This window comes from Schistocerca americana, chromosome 2 (genome assembly GCF_021461395.2).
Source record: "Schistocerca americana isolate TAMUIC-IGC-003095 chromosome 2, iqSchAmer2.1, whole genome shotgun sequence".
In the NCBI taxonomy this organism is placed as follows: domain Eukaryota; kingdom Metazoa; phylum Arthropoda; class Insecta; order Orthoptera; family Acrididae; genus Schistocerca; species Schistocerca americana.
The window spans coordinates 741529397-741552940 of record NC_060120.1 but is presented as its reverse complement, the minus strand read 5'-3'; positions in this window follow the sequence as shown (position 1 = coordinate 741552940).

Genomic DNA, 23544 nt, shown 5'->3' with positions numbered 1-23544 from the left:
ACAGTTTATAGAGAGATATACCTTGTGTGGTCAAGCATTGTCCTGTTGAGAAATAGGAACAATATGACTGTAGCATGAGAGGAAGCACAAGAGGAAATTTGGAAAATTGTGGTAAGGTCATATGGCACCAAACTGCTGAGCTCATCAGTTCCTAAGCTTACGCACCACTTAATCTAACTTAAACTAACTTACACTAAGGACGATACACACACCCATGCCCGAGGGGGACTCGAACCTCCGACGGGGAGATCCGCACAGGCCGTGACAAGACGACCGAGACCGCGCGGGGTAGCCAAGCACAAGAGGACGTAGGACGTCTTTGACGTACCATTGTGCCGTCACAGTTCCCTCAGTGGCCACTAGCCGTGACCTGAGGTCACAACCGACAGCTTTCCTCACTATGACGCCAGGAATAACATTGCTGTGCCTCTCCAAAGCATTGGAAGAATGGGACCTCTCCCCAAGTCTACATCTATATCAACACCATATTCTGCAAGCCACGTGACGGTGAGTGGAGGAGGGTACTGATGACACCACTGACTAATCCCTCCTACCTTGTTCCACTCACGAATGGTGCAAGGAAAAAATGACAGTCGGTAAGCCTCTATAATGGCTCTAATTTCTCAGATTTTCTCATCGTAGTCGTTTCGAGAGATGTACAAGGGACGAAGTAATATGATGTCCCACCCTTATCGGTAAGTGCTGTTTCGAAATTTCAATAGTAACTTCTCCGTCATGCACAACGCCTCTCTTGTAACAACTTCCACAAGAGATTGTTGAACGTGTCTAACGCTCTCGAGCCGACTAAACGATCCCGTGACAAAACGCGCCGCATTTCGTTAGATATTCTCGTCTCTTCTATCACCCCTACCTGATAATGATCTTATACTGATGAACAATACTCAAGAATAGCGTCTTACACGTTACATCCCTGGTGCACGTGAATGAGTTACATCTCCTCAAGATTTTCCCTATGAATCTCAGTCTGGCATCTGCTTTTCCTTCTATTTGCTTTATGTGGTAATTCCAATTGAGATCGCTCTGGACAGCTACTCAAAGATATCTCACGGTAGATAGTGCTTCCAGCAGTTCCTCATCAGCGGTGTAATTGTACAGTAGTGGCTTTCTCCTCCTATGTATTTATTTACGTTCAGGGTCAGCTGACAGGGCCTGTAGCATTCATCTTAAAGAGCAGCCGACGCATTCTGCTAGATGATTGATGTACAGTCCTGCTCGAAAGTATCCGAACGACCTGAATTGCATTTCGCCTGATTCGCATGCAACCCACATAACGCAGCTGTCTAGCAGGTCCTCTATTCGCTCCTTGGTACTGTCGTTTGACTATTGAAAATGGCTCCAACAAGTCACCACTAGAAAACTCGGCTCTGTATCGCAATAATTGAAGATGTAAATTAATACCACGATACTACAAATATCAGGGAACACCTTACCACAGATAAGACTGTCCTTAAGGCTTGTAAGCTCACATTTATTGCAATAAATGACATACCTGAAAAGTTACCACTATCATTATTACGTCAGATAGGTAATGCACGTAGTAAGTTCGTCGTATTCGTGATTTCCTCTTCAAAGTAACATACCATACTTGTTATTTAACACAAAATAATATTAAAAATTTAAGTTATTCACGAGCAGCTAGTTGAGAATATGTATGAACTTCCAATGACACGACGAACCGTCTCGTTCTGCATATGGATTCAAACCCAGCTCATGCAGACTAAGATTTCGTGACTGACGGAAACTAAGAGTCATTCCTGACTAGGCATACAGAGATTGATATATCTCGATTTTAGACAGTATCAGTTAGCAAATATCAACTTTAAATTACAAAACGTAAACATTTTTAACGGACGCGAATTCCTACCCAGCATCTATTGTCCCTGTTAACGTACTACGAGAGATGTTAAATATTGCTTACTTGAAATGCTGTGATGTAAAGCTTTGTGTTGGACAGGGATTCGAACCCACAACCTAATCGGATTGTTATCGAAGCACAATCAACTGTGACATATCGGATTTTCTCGGCAGTAGCTAGATGTTTTAACTGAAATGACGAGACGAAACATTAATTTTATCCTACCCAGGACTCCAACCCAGAACCTATCGCTGTTATTTATTAGAGAAAACGAACGTTAAATATGGGTTTGTTACATCAGCAGCGACATGTGAGCATGTTTGAACTAGAAATAATATGACGCAGAGTTCAATGCTGACTGGGAATCGAACCCCACACATGCCGTTGTTGACTACACACAAAGAGACGTCAGCTACAGAATTTTTCTCCACCAGCAGCTCGGAATAACATCCTTGAACTTAGAGTGATCTCTGAAATAGTTCTGTGTCTCACTGGGAGTCAAAAACGTCAGATATCGTTAGTGTTGACAACGAATGAAAATGCATTAAAAATCAAACTTATTATCCATGAGCAGATATGTGTTCAGATGCTTGTTTGTTGTTGTGGTCTTCAGTCCTGAGACTGGTTTGATGCAGCCCTCCATGCTACTCTATCCTGTGCAGGCCTCTTCATCTCCCAGTACCTACTGCAGCCTATATCCTTCTGAATCTGCTTAGTGTAATCATCTCTTGGTCTCCCTCTACGATTTTCACCCTCCATGCTGCCCTCCAAAACTAAATTGGTGATTTCTTGATGCCTCAAAACATGTCCTACCAACCGATCCCTTCTTCTAGTCAAGTTCTCATGCTAGAGCCTGATAATACATAATGAGAACTTAAGTTCCGGGCCACCATTCGAACCCATTCACGCGCAATATGTGGAGATGTTGAGGAATCAGCAGTTTTGAACAAACAACAAATTGTAGTCGAGCTGTATTGTCACGAAGGGATCAAATTCCGTGTTAAGGACGGTCTGAGTTGCATTCCAAGTTCAGAACCTTTTTTATCGACATACAGAAGCTCAAATAAGAGATGGAGTGACCCTACATGGCGTTTGTTTTGTCACTAAAAATAAATAACTAGTATAAGAAAGGTTACTGGTGACAGAGTTCCCACATTTCGCCACTCCTGACTTTATTGTGGTGCAACCTAACGACTACTTGGTAGAGAAGGAATATCATGTTTAATGTGAATTTCAGACCACAATGCCATTATACCTTCTTCACTTGGCGAACCCAGAAGAGAATAGAATCTGTCTCTCCATATTAAAAGTCATGGGCAGAAGTTGAAGTTTAACCCAGAGCATCATCATAGGAACTTATCATCAATCCAACAGACCACCAAATCACCTTCTGTATGACTCATGTTTCTTTCATAACACCTCTGCGGCACACTCGATGAGAATTCTGACACACAGGCTCCCTGTAGTGGTTTGCAGCATATTCAGTACATTCATTTACTTGGTTGACCGAATCGCCATGATCAAGCTGCCTCGGCTGCTCAGTGTATACATTCGACTCTGTTTTTTAATCACCGAAATAAAATCATGTAACTGCCATCTACACAGAACTGCCAACAGTGTAGGAAGCAGAAATTTAAAGAGGAAGTGTTCCTTTCCATTGGAGCTACTCTATTGCACTGTCTGATTATTGAAAACGTCGTGCAGTGCAAAAGAAAATCTGTAACTTCCTATCTCACAGAAGTCTAGATCCGGCCATATGCATTATCTCACAGCACTGTGGAATGCGGAAGTTCTGGAGGAACTATTCTTGACTTCTGCAGGTGCTGTCAGTAGGTGACAGCTAGTAGCGTCACAGTAAGTGTCATGCACCGAAGATAAGATGTCGTGAGTTCCATTTCATTCGCTGCTACATTTTTTACAACGCAATTCTGCTGTCTGCCAAAGTTACCAATTTAATGGAACTTTGAACATAATTACCTTCACTTCTCAACACAAAATAGCCGCATGTGGAAAAAGGGCTAACTTCCGTGACATTTTGTTCTTTTCAGGTTTAACAGATGGCCACGCAGCAGATGCATCTCGAAGCATTTGTATTATGTATGGGGAGAGTGCATCGTGCCAAAATAGTCAGAAAAGTATTTTCTACATTAGCTGTCGTCTGGTAGTGGCATTTTATTCTTCTTCAAACCTTGTTTGAAATCTTTAACTCAGAACAAGTTTTCTATATGCATGTGATCAATAAACTGTATGTGCAATGTCAGACTGTTATAGATCACATCAGAGAAATCGCATATATCGTTGATGATTAATTTCTCTGACATGTTTAGTATTGTTTTAACAACATTAAAAGATACCTTACGAAAATTGTGCACTGTATTAAAAGAAATGAAATAAAACTACCCACGATAACCTTACGACAAAAGTCTGTTTTGATAAAACTGAGTATCTGTACACAAGAGTGCCTCAATCAGCACAAATGAGTAAAGTACTACTCACTTAGATTTCGATTGGGTCTGTGTTTAATTGGTAAGCTGTGTCCTACTCAACAGGTATGCAAATGTGGCATTTCATAAATAAAGTTATGTATTCCTAGAGACCCAAAATTTGCTTGTCAGCAGTGGAACGAGGCGTTGCCTGTTGTGCAGCATTGTATATTTTTCACCATTGCAATTTGAGCTGAAAGTATGTTCTTGCGATTTCCTTATCGATGTTTGATCTGACTGCTTGCAGCTCTTTCACAGAAGGGATAAAAACGTTACATTCAGCGAGACTGGAACCGTGAACCATAACAGACGCTTTTTCAGAGGTCAGCACGTCACCACAGAGCTAGCGAAGAGGTATGTGTTTCGCATTTCTCTTACGAGGCCAATTGAGTCTACAACTCGTAAACTGCTATTTGAAGGACGAGTTTAGTTCCGATTTACACATACAACGACTTTCCTGGGCAGAAAACCGTAAATTAACAATCTCTTTTTTACACCTGAAGCGGTAATAACTCTGATTATTCAATGGAAATGACAGGAAAAATCAGGTGAACTTTGAGGCTTAATTCCGTGCACACCAGGAAGTAACTCGTCGATCACAGAGTTGCCAAATATACCTTGCCTTGTTGCCAAATCTCAGTTACAGTTCTAGCAGGAAGAAGACGAACCTATGTGATCCTACTGCGGACTGGGAAGTGACCACAGCTGGCCTTTCAAAGACGCGGCTGCGACGGCCTGGAATACGTAATGGATCTCATTCGCATTTCTGTAACCAGGTTTAGGGACTGGAGCGTAGTTACTGATAATACGCAGAACTGATTGCGAACCAAGCATTATAAATCAGTAACTGTTATTTTTTTTTATATTTCGTAACTGTACTTAAATCTAAGAAACTCATTCACGGACGTTTTCGTGCCTCGCTGATAGTCGAGCGCACCAAACAAATGAAAATAAAAAAAGAATGTGTGTACGTGTGTGAGAGAGAGGGGGGAGAGAGAGAGAGAAGAGAGAGAGAGAGAGAGAGAGAGAGAGAGAGAGAGAGAGTGGGAAAGAGAGAGAAAGAGTGTGGGTGTGTGTGTGGTTTGAGGTTTTCGGCCGCTAAACAGCGTGGTCATCAGCGCCCAAACGCATAGAAACAGGAACACATGCAGTGAAGGGACGAAGACGGACAGCGAACAAGGAGAACGGCGAAAAGACACAGACCTGACGCAGTTACAAATCCTCACATACAGAGGCAAAACAAGAGGAGAAGAAACGCACTAAAAGAGGAATGGAAACACAAGGAAAAGAGAACAGAAAACGAGGTGAAACAAGTAGATAATCGTGACTGGCGGACCTCTTACCTAAAGCCTGGGTGAGCCAGTCACCCAGCAGCACATTAAAATCCTCTCCCTAAAATCCGAGGCAACAAATTGGACAGCACACAAAACCGTAAGACCTTAACCACAGTCGTTGCGTCGTCTTGCAAAATAGAGGGAAAATCCGGTGGCAAGGAAACCATTGCCCTCTGGTCAGAGAATAAAGGACAGTCAAGCAAAATGTGGCGGACAGTAATCTGGACGCCACAAGCACTGCAGATTGGGGGGTCCTCCCGCCGGAGTAAAGAACCGTGCGTTAAGGGACTGTGCCCGATGCGGAGGCGAGTGAGGAGAACCTCATCCCGCCTGAATGACTGGTAGGACGTACGCCATGGCCGCGTGGTGGCCTTAACCAGACGCAGCTTATTTTCAGCGACTGCCAGCCACTCCTCTTCCCATTGACGCATAACACGAAAACGCAAAAGGGAGGTAACAGCATGGAGGGGGACGGCACATTCCACAACGTGAGGGAGGGAACATGCACCTTTGGCAGCCACATCCGCCAGTTCGTTTCCCCTAATACCCACGTGCCCCGGCACCCAGCAGAAAGAAACCTCCTTCCCCTGCCGTTGCAGGTGGAGTAGGGCATCGTGGATGTTCTGGACGACCGTATCCGCTGGGTACAAGTGTTGCATGGTCTGAAGGGTACTCAGGGAGTCAGAACAGATGAGAAACTTAAGACTGGGAACACATCTCATCTGCTCCAATGCCCGCAAGATCGCAAACAATTCGGCATCAAAGATGGTAAACACTGCAGGAAGCCGTAACTTGACGACTCGATCAGGGAAAACAACAGCACAACCAACAGAGTCCCCCTGTTTAGAGCCATCCGTTAATACTGGTACATGCTCGGCATGCTGGTTTAAAATATCGTAAAATAAGGAGGTAAAAACAAACGCAGGAGTGCAGCTCCTCCGGTACTCTGACAAGTCTAAAAGGACGCTGGGCCTCTGGAGCAACCAGGGAGGCAGGCGGGTAAAACCCTGGAGTTGGGGTGCCACACGCTCCACACCAAGGGACTCAAGCAAATGCTTGGCACGAATCCCAAATGGTCTCGTTGCCCTTGGACGACTACAAAAGAGACGTTCCATATGCGGTCGGGTAACAGTAGGGTATGCAGGGGAGGTAGGACAGGCAAGGAATTGACACACCCGTCGCACCATGAGGAGTTTCCGCCGGATGGCGAGCGGCGGTTCCCCTGCCTCAGCACACAGGCTGGGGATGGGACTGGTACGGAAGGCACCAGTAGCCAGCCTGATACCCTCATGGTGTACTGCGTCAAGAATCTTCAGATACGAAGGCCTCGCTGACCCATACACAGTGCATCCATAGTCAAGACGCGACTGGACGAAAGCCCTATAAAACTGCAGCAGACGCGCCCGATCTGCTCCCCAGGACCGATGGCTCAGACACTTCAAAATATTCAGCGCCTTCAGGGCCCGCACGTTGAGGTCTTTAAGGTGCGGCAACCACGGCAACTTGGAATCAAAAGTGAGGCCCAGGAACCTCACAGTGTCTCTAAAAGGAAGAATGGTGTCCCTCAGACGCAATTCAGGGGAGGTAAAAGCACGTCGAGAACGATTAAAATGAACACACACACATTTGTCTGCAGAATAGGTAAAACCCGTCTTCGTAGTCCATGCCTCTAATCGCTTTATCGTAAGCTGCAGCTGCCGACTAGCAGTGACAAGACTGGAGGAAGAACAGAAAACAGCAAAATCGTCCACAAACAAGGAGCACTGGGCAGGACTCCGGATAGTGGACGTGATACTGTTAATGGCGACGGCAAAGAGGGTGACACTTAAAACGCTTCCCTGAGGAACACCATTCTCCTGCACGTACAAATCAGATAGCACATTACCAACCCGATATCGAAAGAGGTGGCGGGAAAGAAAGGACCGAATGAAGATGGGGAGATGGCCACGAAAGCCCCACTGATGGAGTTGATCGAGGATAAGGCGGCGCCAAGTAGTGTCATACGCCTTATCAATGTCAAAGAATACACCTAGACAATGCTGGTTACGTAGGAAAGCCTGCTGGATGGCCGCCTCAAACAGGGTCAAGTTGTCTATGGTTGAACGACATCTCCGAAAGCCACACTGGGAGTGGCTAAGGAGATGCCTGGTCTCGAGCAGCCAAACCAGGCGACGGTTGACCATGCGTTCCAATGTCTTCCCGACACAGCTCGTCAAAGCAATACTCCGATAACTACTGGGATGCATTCGGTCTTTTCCCGGTTTGAGGAGGGGAACCAAAATCGCCTCCCTCCACGAGTCAGGGAACGTGCCGGATGACCATATCATATTAAAACAATTCAGGAGAACTTCCTTGGATGGCAGCAACAAGTGCTGCAGCATGCTGTACAGGATTTGATCATCACCTGGCGCAGTATCATGAGCCACAGACAACGCCGAATCCAGTTCCCACATTGTGAAGGGGCAGTTGTAGGGTTCAGAATTTGGAGACCGGAAGTCCAAGTGATCCCTCTCGACGACAGTGCGGTAGCGGCAGAAATCTGGATCACAGTTAATAGTGGCAGTTAATACATGGCCAGTGTCTGGGCAATGTCTCTCGGCGCCGTGAGTAGACAACCCTGATGCAGCAATGCCGTGACAGGTAGTTGGCTGCGTTTCCCGGAAATCCTCCTGATGGCTCCCCATACTTTTGTAGAACTAGTGGAGCGGGAGATGGAGTTCAGGAACGATTGCCATGACCGTCGTTTTCTCTCTTTAATCACTCGCCGCGCCTTGCCCCTTGCCACCCGAAAGGCCGCATTGTCAGCTGAGGGACGGCACTTGAAGCGGCGCAGAGCTGCACGGCGGGCTCGGATGGCTGAGCGGCACTCAGTGGTCCCCAAGGGACAGGGCGCCTCTTGGGATGACTTGAGGACCGTGGGATCGACAATTCAGCAGCGTGGGAGATCACTGCTGTAACATGGTCGACCCATTCGTGGACGCTGGCACGGTGTTCCAAAATAGCTAAATCGCTGAAAAGAGTCAAGTCAGCTCTGCAGAGGTGCCACCTGGGCGGCACTGGTTATGCCACAGTCTCATCCAGGAGGCGAATCCAAAGGGGGAAGAGGTCACTAGAATGGAGGTCAGCGGCAACCTCCCACAGAGCAGAATCCGCGAGTGCTGGAGAGCAAAAGGAAAGGTCAATAGCTGACGACGACCCAGACGCAGTACAGAAATGAGTGGGAGCACCAGAGTTGAGGATGCACAGTTCTTTGGACACCACGAGGCTTTCCAGAACGCGACCCCTGGGGGAAGTAGTCGTAGAGCCCCATAAGACATTATGAGCATTGAAGTCCCCCAGAAAGAGAGAGAGAGAAATAAAGATAAAGAAGAATCAGAGAGAGGGTAAAAAAGTGTTGTAAAGAAATTGAACACCGGTGTGTAAAGAAATCTTTCATTACAATAACACGTTCCACATAATTATGAAGTGTCGTATTCATGATCTGTGGAACAAGTATTAATCCAATCTAATCTAATCAATCATATTGCTGACTAGCTGTGAAGAGTCATGAATTACCGAAATTTTCGCCAATATCAGTAACCAAATCTAAACTTGAAAATAAAAGATGACAGTTTTTGTAATAAAACGGGACACCTATCAAGACCTTTTCTTCCCTGTTAACTAACCACGAAAGATGTCTGATAACTCCATTCAGAAGTAACAAAGTGTGTATGCAATTAAAGATGAAGTGCCTGATGTGAATTTCTGTGACGGAGGTACGAACCCAACACGTAATCGGATTGTTACCTAAGTAAAATCAAATGTTATGTGTAGGTTTTTCTTACCATACGATAGGTGTTTGAATCTAAAATAAGGATACAAATTTTTGTGCCTAAGCGACAATCGAACCGCAGTTCTATCGTTCTTCTTTATCGTCTACGAATATAGCTTAAGTATCAATTGCTTACTCACCAACAGTAAGATGTGTGCGTGTTTGACCAGAAATTGTTGGCAGCACATGAACAGATATTAAAAATACACGTTAATTTTCACTAGCAGGTCGGTGTGCACGTGATAGGGCTTGAAATGAAATTATGAATATTTTTGTACTGTATCAGGAATCGAACCCACCTACTTATCTTTGGAGATGACCTAGAGAAGATTGCAGTCTTGGAAAAAGGAACGAAATGATTGAACTATCCTGTTCCGAGAGATTCAGATCCTCGAAAGTGGAGATACGAATTCGAATCATAGTCCAGCACCAAATTTTTCAACGTCTCCAGTTCAATGAAGTACAAGTAAAATAAGGGCCCTGTTCCTTTAAATGGCTATCGGTTCATCAAATAAAATAAAATTTTGTAATGTAAGTAAGTTTACTGGCGACAGTATTTCTGTTTACAGTGACCTCCGCCTACGTCATTTCCCAAAGCAACCGGCTCTGTCCAGTTGGGAATGAAGGAACGTGATGTTTAATACGGATTCTGTATTATAACGCCTTTCTCTTGAGGTTACCAGAGGTAAAGTAGATCTTTTTGTGCCTCTTAAAAGTAAATGCTTTTACCCACGCATTGCACTTGTGATAGTTCGTTCCACCTGGTCACATTTCCCAGCCCCAGGAGTGTGCTGTAACGGATTATGTGCTTATCTTACAAAATCAGTCACGTTGGAAAAAATGCGAATCTATTAAATGGTTAAGTAGAAGGAAGCTTCTGACGCGGAGATTCTGCTATTCTCACGTCAGCACAATGTAAAGACTCTTCTAGGCATCATAGCCTCGCTGTGAAGCCATTTTGAAATTTTCACTAATTCAGGAAATATCTTAGTTCGACAAAAATCCACTGTGAAGTTGGGTCGACAGAAGCGTCCGGTCCCACGCGTCGGCTTTACCCGTGACGTAAGGGTGTTGTCGTGTGTGACGTCATGACGGCGCGGAGTTTGGTTTGAGTGTGGCTATCTCCAGTTCTGTTTTATCTTATTTTATTTACTTTTCTGATCTGTTCGTTCTATCTCGTGAGATTTTTTTTAAAAAAAAGACAAAAAACACTAATCAGCTACTGAAGCATCTTTATCTTCTATGGGTTGCAGGAGTTACGACCCCTGGGGAGGTGGGTGGGTATTCATGCATGGCTGTCTTCACTTACACGTTGTAGCTACGCAAGGCGTCTAAATTTGTTTATATTTAGTTTGCCCCCCACCCAAAACACTCCATTTCCAGCGCTTGTCCCGTTAGTGTCATTAGGCTTCTTGTGGAAAGTGTGTGTGTTTGATTTTGTTTCCGCCATATTTGTGACGTCATGGGTCAAAGCAGACGGGTGGGATCGGACGCTTCCGTATTTCCGTGAAGTTACCGGATAATTCAATTATTACCGTACTATTACTATCATTTTCTTCATACTGCTGCTGGAACACATGTGCTTGAAAGCATTTAATGCCTTTTGGTCATTATGGAAGTAGTTGCCCAAGAACAGGTTCTTTCCCTATCTACGGAATCCTTTTCATGTTAATATCAAACAACAGCAATTACTCGTAGATTACATTAAAACTAAAGTAGTTGATGAAGACGTTACTTGAATACAGAAACGCGCTGCCTTTCTTGATTTACTTGCGGCTGGAAATGGCTGTCGAATACTGCCAAACCAAAAGCCAAGGGATCTTACTGCCATTCGAAATACGTCGCTGTCAGTTCTTCCATATGATTTGGTCGACGGGACCTGTTTCGAGTTGAGTATGACGGAGAATGTTTTAGAAAATCAATTGTATTCCTTTGCAATAAACAGAAAGATTTTCATTCTAAGCTATCCAAGTTCAAAATTTTCGGAATATTAGTTCAAATTTAATATTCGCTTGTATAATGGAGGAAAGTATTTCACGGTTGCAAAACTCGCATCCGACTCATTGTCCTTACACTTAGTCGCTGACCATAAATTCTAGCTCAGAGTGACACCAGTTTAAGTATCCTAATGTAGCGAAGACTGTTTCCCAGTGCTCTTTCTCATCCGAAATATGCAGTTCACTAATTGGGCTCCATTAGTACACTGTAACAGTAATTTCTGTGTGTATGCAATGCATACGGATTGTAGAATTCAGTGGAGCTCTCTCTCCCACTTCTGTATACAATATGGCAGACCTAAACGGGCCCTTTATCATTACAGGCTCTGGCCGGTGCAACATCATACTGACAACAGTAATGTGGTTATACTGACAACCTCACTGTTCGTTTTACCTGATTTTGTAATCATTTAAAAGAAAACAACTTGACCTTCCAGTGGGAGACATTTCGTCCCCCTTTTCCTTCAGTGAAATTAGTCAGTAAGCTTTTTGCCTTCCAACCAGCGAAATGCGGCAGAGTACGGCCGGTTAACCATTCACAAACCACGATCTAGTGCCGATAAGACGATTTCTTTAAACATTGGCGCAGCTGAAGGAATTTAGTTTCTTCTTAAATCGTCTTATGCAGCAACATTCACAGATAAATAGAAAAAGCTCTTTATCCAGGTACGAAGGTTGTAAAACAAACTTCCCACAGTTTGTTTCAGGGTGACCTTTTCGTCTGATAGCACTGCGTAAGTATTTTGTCTAAGAGGTGTCACAAGTAGTGTTCCTGTATCTGTGGGAATCATTGGCTGAAAACTTGTTTAACACCAGTGGGTACAGCACTGCTAAATATTCAAAATGATTATCAACCTAAGTCTGAGTTCATCCACAAACTGAGGCGTATTTATAATATTGCAGCTAGACTGTGCATTGTTGTCTTCCTTGAGTGGGCATCAGAAGGCGTTTACACACACGTATACAATACAATGATGGCTTGCAGAAAATAAAGGCGAATCGCGTAAGACACTAAAATTGTGTTTTATTCAGTCGCTGTCAGACGGTCCATAAGTAAAAATTATCAATATACCGTATTACAAGTTACTGTGTCGAGCTACCAAGAGAATTCGATGTGTAAAGGTTTTCTCCTGATTTCGTTACAGAATTTTTCTGGAAATTCGCAGCCCCATAAAATAAATCAGAAAAAAGCTTGCATACGCTGGCCCCTACCACAGTTAGGACTGACGACTTATGGAGCCGTTGCCACACGAGACATGGATGGTACCAAGGGGCTACGGGTACACTGCTAACAACACCCCACTTTAATCATGGTGTTGGTCGCCCAGCCTCATAATGCATCGTGAAAGATAATAAAAGTTGTCACTTACGTGAAGAACAGCATTTCTTTAGCCAAAAGATTGAATTTTCTGACTCAGTGTCTTAGATTACATGAGGATTATATAGCACGAGTCATTCAAATGGATAGGTGAGTCAATTCAGTACCATTTGCGGAAGTGATTGCACTGTCACAGTGTTGCAAAATGATTGTGACGATGTTGCCAGTTCTCAGCTGTGCTAGGAACAGCTCTGTAGTGTTATAGGAGGAGAATCCCGTGCTCATAATATAGGAAGATACAGAGAGGAGGCGCGGGGTTTGGTTAATATGCAGCGTTTTCTCCTACCAGTTGCGTCAAACATTCAGGTGTGCAATCTTCCATCACGATTACAGTTTCCCACAAAATATATACGAATAAAACACTTACCTTGTTACTTAGTGACAAAAGATTATTTCAGTACAATAAAAAGTCTTTGGAAATCAACTTTGCCCATCTTTCACGAAAAGTAAGATAACAAACACTTTGCACTGTCACAGTGTTGCAAAATGATTGTGACGATGTTGCCAGTTCTCAGCTGTGCTAGGAACAGCTCTGTAGTGTTATAGGAGGAGAATCCCGTGCTCATAATATAGGAAGATACAGAGAGGAGGCGCGGGGTTTGGTTAATATGCAGCGTTTTCTCCTACCAGTTGCGTCAAACATTCAGGTGTGCAATCTTCCATCACGATTACAGTTTCCCACAAAATATATACGAATAAAACACTTACCTTGTTACTTAGTGACAAAAGATTATTTCAGTACAATAAAAAGTCTTTGGAAATCAACTTTGCCCATCTTTCACGAAAAGTAAGATAACAAACACTTTGCACCTCGAAATCGATTGCATCTATGTGCAGTCTTGTGATCATACAAGAATTTCATGAATTGCACGAGAATGTAGAAAAATGTTGGTGCAAACGGAAGCTGTAACAAACACAGTTAACTAATTATTTTGTATCACGTAATAATCATTTCATTTGAAAATTCAGAAGAGAATAAACTAAAAATTATGCCCATTAAGACAGAAACTAAAGTGCACATTCGGGCACTGTGCAGATCTGCACTTTTTCATCTTAAGATCCATATAAATAATGTATACTAACCAGGGTATTCATTGCTTTCGTAATATTTCCCCCTTGTTTAGTCTTCTAGTGATGAACTGCATCCACCCCCATGAATCTGATTGTTTCTTTGTATCCTTCCATCTACTATCTTTGTGTGTTATTGTTCGGTGCTCAAAAAGCAAAATATTATGCCTGCTCCCACGAGGTATTAAAACGAGGTCCCAAGAAGGCTAACAAATTATAATCAAAATACAGTGAGACGCCAATTTGTCTGTCGTCATTGTGTTAAGTCGACAGAAATAGTTGGGTGTTATTGCCTGCATCACCGGCATCCCATTGTCATCTTCTCTTATTGAGATTTTCGTATTACACTGAACACAAGACGCCGAGATACATATGTATAGCCGGTCACGCTGGCCGTGCGGTTCTAAGCACTTCAGTCCGGAACCGCGTGACTGCTACGGTCGCAGGTTCGAATCCTGCCTCGGGCATGGATGTATGTGATGTCCTTAGGTTAGTTAGGTTTAAGTAGTTCTAAGTTCTAGGGGACTGATGACCTCAGATGTTGAGTCCCATAGTGCTCAGAGCCATTTGAACCATTTTTTAAATGTGTATATTCTCCGTGACGAAACATCCCATACTCCATTCATCCTGATCCATTCGTTGCATGAATCGGCAGCAATGAGTGATAGGGAAGCTGTTGTGAGCTGCCGAATAACAATAAAAATGGTAGTAATAACGAATCAGTAATCAAGGATGTTACTGCATTACAGACGATTAACAAAATAACCAAGAAAATCTGAGTGTTTAATTGTCCCACTCCATAGGTGTTCTTGCCACTTTGTTACTGAATTCTGTTCTGGTTGTTTGCAGAAAGAAAAGAAAGAACCCTGTAGCCATACATATCGCTAGCACAACGAGATATTACCTATCAACTATCCTTGCTTTACATCACGAGACGAACATGGTGTCACCGAGCTGATATTTGAAATACATTTCTGTTTTCTCTTTGTCTCTCTTTTTTTATTGTTTTTATTTTTTGATGAAAGCATCGAGAAGCGCGAATAATAAGCAAGTAGGCATATAACCTGTTTACTTTTACTTTCACTGGGATACGTAATGCAAAAATACAACTTTTAAGTGAATTATTGCGTAATTCCAGTTATTGACAGTCTATTCGTGAACTTCTCTCATTCAGTTGGGTGAAACCTATCACAGAAGCAAGCAAAACACAAATATATCTTGCACCATGCGCATCACAAGAACGAAATCTCCCTGCACTGACGTGTTGTCCGATATATTTCACGGAAAACATATCTGATTCATGTTGATAAATACAGCTCTATCAGGTACAAATTTGGATGCGTTCCAAGTGTATAAAAGTATATCTTGAAATACGCAGAAAGTCACATGGAGGTATTCCACTGAAATATAGCGATGACCAAGACTGTAACTGGGGTCGACAGCATCGTCGTCTACCACCTTGACAACTCGAACGGTGACAGTGCTCGGCTGGTTACTTACGTTTACTGGTATCAAAGCTACAGCATGAAAGCACAAAAATGTTAATAACCCGAAGATCATTACCTTTAGAACCCATAGAAAAAAAGCAGTCATCAGTCGGAAGAGTGGTTTGAACACCACAGTGCTTTAGTAGGCAAGGTCTTGTTGGAGGTGGTATGCCGTTGCTTCCCTCCGACCTTTGAGTTGACTTACGTAGCCAGTTAATAGGGGAACCTACAGCTTAACGTGGCTTTCGGACAACAGTGCAACTCGGCATTTTTCACATCAACAAACACTGCCTGTCGGAAAATAAGTGTAAAATGGCACACAAAAAATCATGGACCGAAAGACGGATTGAACCTGAGACCTTCGTATCCGTTCTCTTGCCACTATGCAGGTACTACTGTGGTTTTTGCTTAGCATTAAAATTAAGGATCTCTCGTTTGTGCCTGCGTTGGAAAATAGTGTCCCTTAGGAGTCCTTACTTTTGGGATTACCCTCGTATACGTGTATGTAAACGCCTTCCGATGCCCACTCAAGGAAGACAACGATACACAGTCTAGCTTCAACATTATAAATACGCCTCAGTTGCTGTTGTCAATTGTTGTCAATATGATGTTGCCCCGCCCTGGGCACATAACGAAAAAGGGCCCGTTTAGGTCTGTCATATTGTATACAGAAGTGGAAGAGAGAGCACCACTGAATTCTACAATCCGTATGCATTGCATACACACAGAAATTACTGCTACAGTGTACTAATGGAGCCCAATGAGTGAACTGCATATTTCCGATGAGAAAGAGCACTGGGAAACAGTCTTCGCTACATTAGGATACTTAAACTGGTGTCACTCTGAGCTACAATTTATGATCAGCGACTAAGTGTAAGGACAATGAGTGGGATGCGAGTTTTGCAACCGTGAAATGCTTTCCTACATTATACAAGCGTATATTAAATTTGAACTAATATTCCGATAATTTTGAACTTGGATAACTTAGAATGAAAATCTTTCTGTTTATTGCAAAGGAATACAATTGATTTTCTAAAACATTCTCTGTCATAATCAACTCGAAACAGGTCCCGTCGACCAAATCATATGGAAGAACTGACAGTGACGTATTTCGGAAGGCAGTAAGATCCCTTGGCTTTTGGTTTGGCAGTATTCGACAGCCATTTCCAGCCGCAAGTAAATCAAGAAAGGCAGCGCGTTTCCGTATTCAAGTAACGTCTTCATCATTTACTTTAGTTTTAATGTAATCTACGAGTAATTGCTGATGTTTGATATTAACATGAAAAGGATTCTGTAGACAGGGAAAGAACCTATTCCTGGGCAACTACTTCCATAATGACCAAAAGGCATTAAATGACCTTAAAGCACGTGTGTTCCAGCAGCAATATGAAGAAAATGATAGTAATAAGTGCGGTAATAATTGAATTATCCGGTAACTTCACAGTGGATTTTGTCGTCCTAAGATATTTCATGAATTAGTGAAAATTTTAAAATGGCTTCACATCGGGGCTATGATGCCTAGAAGAGTCTTTACGTAGTGCTGACGTGAGAATAGCATAACCTCCGCGTCAGAAGCTTCCTTCTACTTAACCATTTAATAGACTCGCATTTTTTCCACCGAGACTGATTTTGTAAGCTAAGCACATCATCCGTTACAGCACACTCCTGGGGCTGGGAAATGTGGTCAGGTGGAACGAACTATCACAAGTACAATGCGTGGGTACAAGCATTTACTTTTAAGAGGCACAAACAGATTTACTTTACCTCTGGTAACCTCAAGAGAAAGGCGTTATAATCCAGAACCCGTATTAAACATCACGTTCCTTCATTCCCAACTGGACAGAGCCGGTTTGCTTTGGGAAATGTCGTAGGCGGATGTCACTGTAAACAGAAATACTGTCGCCAGTAAACTTACTTACATTACAAAATTTTATTTTATTTGATGAACCGATAGCCATTTAAAGGAACAGAACTGTTATTTTACTTGTACTTGATTGAACTAGAGATGTTGAAAAATTTGGTGCTGGACTATGATTCGAATTCTTATCTCCTCTTTCGAGGATCTGAATCTCTCGGAACAGGATAGTTCAATCATTTCGTTCCTTTTTCCAAGACTGCAATCTTCTCTAGGTCATCTCCAAAGATAAGCATGTGGGTCCGATTTCTGATACAGTACAAAAGTATTCATAATTTCATTTCAATCCCTATCACGTGCACACAGACCTGCTAGTGAAAATTAACGTGTATTTTTAATATCTGTTAATGTGCTGCCAACAATTTCTGGTCAAACACGCACACATCTTACTGTTGGTGAGTAAGCAATTAATACTTAAGCTATATTCGTGGACGATAAAGAAGAACGATAGAAATGAGGTTCGATTGTCGCTTAGGCACAAAAATTTGTATCCTTATTTTAGATGGTGGTGGTGGTGGTTAGTGTTTAACGTCCCGTCGACAACGAGGTCATTAGAGACGGAGCGCAAGCTCGCGTTAGGGAAGGATTGGGAAGGAAATCGGCCGTGCCCTTTCAAAGGAACCATCCCGGCATTTGCCTGAAACGATTTAGGGAAACCACGGAAAACCTAAATCAGGATAGCCGGAGACGGGATTGAACCGTCGTCCTCCCGAATGCGAGTCCAGTGTGCTAACCACTGCGCCACCTCGCTCGGTCCTTATTTTAAATTGAAACACCTAGCGTATGGTAAGAAAAACCGATACGTAACATTTGCTTTTACTTAGGTAACAATCCGATTACGTGTTGGGTTCGTACCTCCGTCACAGAACTTCACATCAGGCACTTCATCTTTAATTGCATACACACTTTGTTACTTCTGAATGGAGGTATATCAGACATCTTTCGTGGTTAGTTAACAGGGAAGAAAGGGTCTTGATAGGTGTCCCGTTTTATTACAAAAACTGTCGTCTTTTATTTTCAAGTTTAGATTTGGTTACTGATATTGGCGAAAATTTCGGTAATTCGTGACTCTTCACGGCTAGTCAGCAATATGATTGATTAGATTAGATTGGATTAATACTTGTTCCACAGATCATGAATACGACACTTCATAATGATGTGGAACGTGTTATTTTAATGAAAGATTTCTTTACATACCGGTGTTCAATTTCTTTACAACACTTTTTTACGCTCTCTCTGATTCTTCTTTATCTTTATTTCTCTCTCTCTCTTTCTCTCTCTCTCTCTCCTCTCTCTCTCTCTCTCTCTCTCTCCCTCTCTCTCTCACACACACATACATTCTTTTTTTTTTTTTATTTGTTTGATGTGCTCGACTATCGGCGAGACACGAAAACGTCCGTGAATGAGTTTCTTAGATTTAAGTACAGTTACGAAATATATAAAAAAAAAAAATAACAGTTACTGATTTATAATGCTTAGTTCGCAATCAGTTCTGCGTATTATTAGTAACTACGCTCCAGTCCCTAAACCTGGTTACAGAAATGCGAATGAGATGCATTACGTATTCCAGGCCGTCGCAGCCGCGTCTTTGAAAGGCCAGCTGTGGTCACTTCCCAGTCTGCAGTAGGATCACATAGGTTCGTCTTCTTCCTGCTAGAACTGTAACTGAGATTTGGCAACAAGGCAAGGTATATTTGGCAACTCTGTGATCGACGAGTTACTTCCTGGTGTGCACGGAATTAAGCCTCAAAGTTCACCTGATTTTTCCTGTCATTTCCATTGAATAATCAGAGTTATTACCGCTTCAGGTGCAACAAGAGATTGTAAATTTACGGTTTTCAGCCCAGGAAAGTCGTTGCATGTGTAAATCGCAACTAAACTCGTCCTTTAAATAGCGGTTTACGAGTTGTAGACTCAATTGGCCTCGTAAGAGAAATGCGCAACGCATACCTCTTCGCTAGCTCTGTGGTGACGTGCTGACCTCTGAAAAAGCGTCTGTTATGGTTCACGGTTCCAGTCTCGCTGAATGTAACGTTTTTATCCCTTCTGTGAAAGAGCTGCAAGCAGTCACATCAAACATCGATAAGGAAACCGCAAGAAAATACTTTGAGCTCAAATTGCAATGGTGAAAAATATACAATGCTGCACAACAGGCAACGCCTCGTTCCATTGCTGACAAGCAAATCTTGGGTCTCTAGGAATACATAACTTTATTTATGAAATGCCACATTTGCATACCTGTTGAGTAGGACACAGCTTACCAATTAAACACAGACCCAATCGAAGTCTAAGTGAGTAGTACTTTACTAATTTATGCCGATAGAGGCACTTTTGTCGTAAGGTTATCGTGGGTAGTTTTATTTCAATTTCTCTTAATACAGTGCACAATTTTCGTAAGGATTCTTTTAGTGTTGTTAAAACAATACTAAACATGTGAGAGAAATTAATCATCAACGATATATGCGATTTCTCTGATGTGATCTATAACACTCTGACATTGCACATACAGTTTATTGATCACATGCATATAGAAAACTTGTTCTGAGTTAAAGATTTCAAACAAGGTTTGAAGAAGAATAAAATGCCACTACCAGACGACAGCTAATGTAGAAAATACTTTTCTGACTATTTTGGCACGATGCACTCTCCCCATACATAATACAAATGCTTCGAGATGCATCTGCTGCGTGGCCATCTGTTAAACCTGAAAAGAACAAAATGTCACGGAAGTTAGCCCTTTTTCCACATGCGGCTATTTTGTGTTGAGAAGTGAAGGTAATTATGTTCAAAGTTCCATTAAATTGGTAACTTTGGCAGACAGCAGAATTGCGTTGTAAAAAATGTAGCAGCGAATGAAATGGAACTCACGACATCTTATCTTCGGTGCATGACACTTACTGTGACGCTACTAGCTGTCACCTACTGACAGCACCTGCAGAAGTCAAGAATAGTTCCTCCAGAACTTCCGCATTCCACAGTGCTGTGAGATAATGCATATGGCCAGATCTAGACTTCTGTGAGATAGGAAGTTACAGATTTTCTTTTGCACTGCACGACGTTTTCAACAGTCAGACAGTGCAATAGAGTAGCTCCAATGGAAAGGAACACTTCCTCTTTAAATTTCTGCTTCCTACACTGTTGGCAGTTCTGTGTAGATGGCAGTTACATGATTTTATTTCGGTGATTAAAAAACAGAGTCGAATGTATACACTGAGCAGCCGAGGCAGCTTGATCATGGCGATTCGGTCAACCAAGTAAATGAATGTACTGAATATGCTGCAAACCACTACAGGGAGCCTGTGTGTCAGAATTCTCATCGAGTTTGCCGCAGAGGTGTTATGAAAGAAACATGAGTCATACAGAAGGTGATTTGGTGGTCTGTTGGATTGATGATAAGTTCCTATGATGATGCTCTGGGTTAAACTTCAACTTCTGCCCATGACTTTTAATATGGAGAGACAGATTCTATTCTCTTCTGGGTTCGCCAAGTGAAGAAGGTATAATGGCATTGTGGTCTGAAATTCACATTAAACATGATATTCCTTCTCTACCAAGTAGTCGTTAGGTTGCACCACAATAAAGTCAGGAGTGGCGAAATGTGGGAACTCTGTCACCAGTAACCTTTCTTATACTAGTTATTTATTTTTAGTGACAAAACAAACGCCATGTAGGGTCACTCCATCTCTTATTTGAGCTTCTGTATGTCGATAAAAAAGGTTCTGAACTTGGAATGCAACTCAGACCGTCCTTAACACGGAATTTGATCCCTTCGTGACAATACAGCTCGACTACAATTTGTTGTTTGTTCAAAACTGCAGATTCCTCAACATCTCCACATATTGCGCGTGAATGGGTTCGAATACTGGCCCGGCACTGAAGTTCTCATTATGTATTATCAGGCTCTAGCATGAGAACTTGACTAGAAGAAGGGATCGGTTGGTAGGACATGTTTTGAGGCATCAAGAAATCACCAATTTAGTTTTGGAGGGCAGCATGGAGAGTAAAAATCGTAGAGGGAGACCAAGAGATGAATACACTAAGCAGATTCACAAGGATATAGGATGCAGTAGGTACTGGGAGATGAAGAGGCTTGCACAGGCTAGAGTAGCATGGAGAGCTGCATCAAACCAGTCTCAGGACTGAAGACCACAACAACATACAAGCATGATAACACATATCTGCTGATGGATAATAATTTTGATTTTTAATGCATTTTCATTCGTTGTCAACACGAACGATATCTGACGTTTTTGACTCCCAGTGAGACACAGACCTATTTCAGAGATCACTCTAAGTTCAAGGATGTTATTCCGAGCTGCTGGTGGAGAAAAATTCTGTAGCTGACGTCTCTTTGTGTGTAGTCAACAACGGCATGTGTGGGGTTCGATTCCCAGTCAGCATTGAACTCTGCGTCATATTATTTCTAGTTCAAACATGCTCACATGTCGCTGCTGATGTAACAAACCCATATTTAACGTTCGTTTTCTCTAATAAATAACAGCGATAGGTTCTGGGTTGGAGTCCTGGGAAGGATAAAATTAATGTTTCGTCTCGTCATTTCAGTTAAAACATCTAGCTACTGCCGAGAAAATCCGATATGTCACAGTTGATTGTGCTTCGATAACAATCCGATAAGGTTCTGTTTTCGAATCCCTGTCCAACACAAATCTTTACATCACAGCATTTCAAGTAAGCAATATTTAACATCTCTCGTAGTACGTTAACAGGGACAATAGATGCTGGGTAGGAATTCGCGTCCGTTAAAAATGTTTACGTTTTGTAATTTAAAGTTGATATTTGCTAACCGATACTGTCTAAAATCGAGATATATCACTCTCTGTATGCCTAGTCAGGAACGACTGTTAGTTTCCGTCAGTCGCGAAATCTTAGTCTGCATGAGCTGGGTTTGAATCCATATGCAGAACGAGACGGTTCGTCGTGTCATTGGAAGTTCATACATATTCTCAACTAGCTGCTCGTGAATAACTTAAATTTTTAATATTATTTTGTGTTAAATAACAAGTATGGTATGTTACTTTGAAGAGGAAACCATGAATACGACGAACTTACTACGTGCATTACCTATCTGACGTAATAATGATAGTGGTAACTTTTCAGGTATGTCATTTATTGCAATAAATGTGAGCTTACAAGCCTTAAGGACAGTCTTATCTGTGGTAAGGTGTCCCCTGATATTTGTAGTATCGTGGTATTACTTTACATCTTCAATTATTGCGATACAGAGCCGAGTTTCCTAGTGGTGACTTGTTGGAGCCATTTTCAATAGTCAAACGACAGTACCAAGGAGCGAATAGAGGACCTGCTAGACCGCTGCGTTATATGGGTTGCATGGAAATCAGGCGAAATGCAATTCAGGTCGTTCGGATACTTTTTAGCACGACTGTACGTTGATAACAGTAACGGTCCTGTCAGACTTCCTTGGAGTATTCTGGAAATCATCTTTGCCGATATGGTTTCCCTATCGGGCGGAGGATGGCATTCACTTGTTGTACAGCCGTTACGGCGTCTTCCATGACCACCAGCAAACTACGTCGGCCCCACATAATGCCACCCCAAAACAGCAGGGAACCTCCACGTTGTTGCACTCGTTGGACAGTGTGTCTAAGGTGTTCAGCCTGGCCTGGTTGCCTCCAAACACGTCTCCGACGATTATCTGGTTGAAGGCATGTGCGAAACTCATCAGTGAAGAGAACGTGATGACAATCCTGAGCGGTCCATTCGGCATGTTGTTGGGCCTATCTGTACCGCGCTACATGGTGTCACCGTTGCAAAGGTAGACATCGCCATGGACGTCGGGAGTGAAGCTGGGCATCTTGAAGCCTATTGCATACAGTTTCAGTTGTAAGACGACGGCCTGTGGCTGCACGAAAAGCATAATTGAACATGGTGGCGTTGCTGTCAGTGTTCCTCCGACCCATAATCCGTAGGTAGCGGTCATCCACTGCAGTAGCAGCACTTGGGCGGACTGAGCGAGGCATGTCGTCGACAGTTCCTGCCTCTGTGTATCTCCTCCAAGTCCGAACATCATGGCTTTGGTTCACTCCGAGACGCCTGGACACTTCCCTTGTTGAGAGCCCTTCCTTGCACAAAGTAACAATGCGGACGCGATCGAACCGCGGTAATGACCGTCTAGGCATCGTTGAACTATAGACAACACGAGCCGTGTACCTCCTT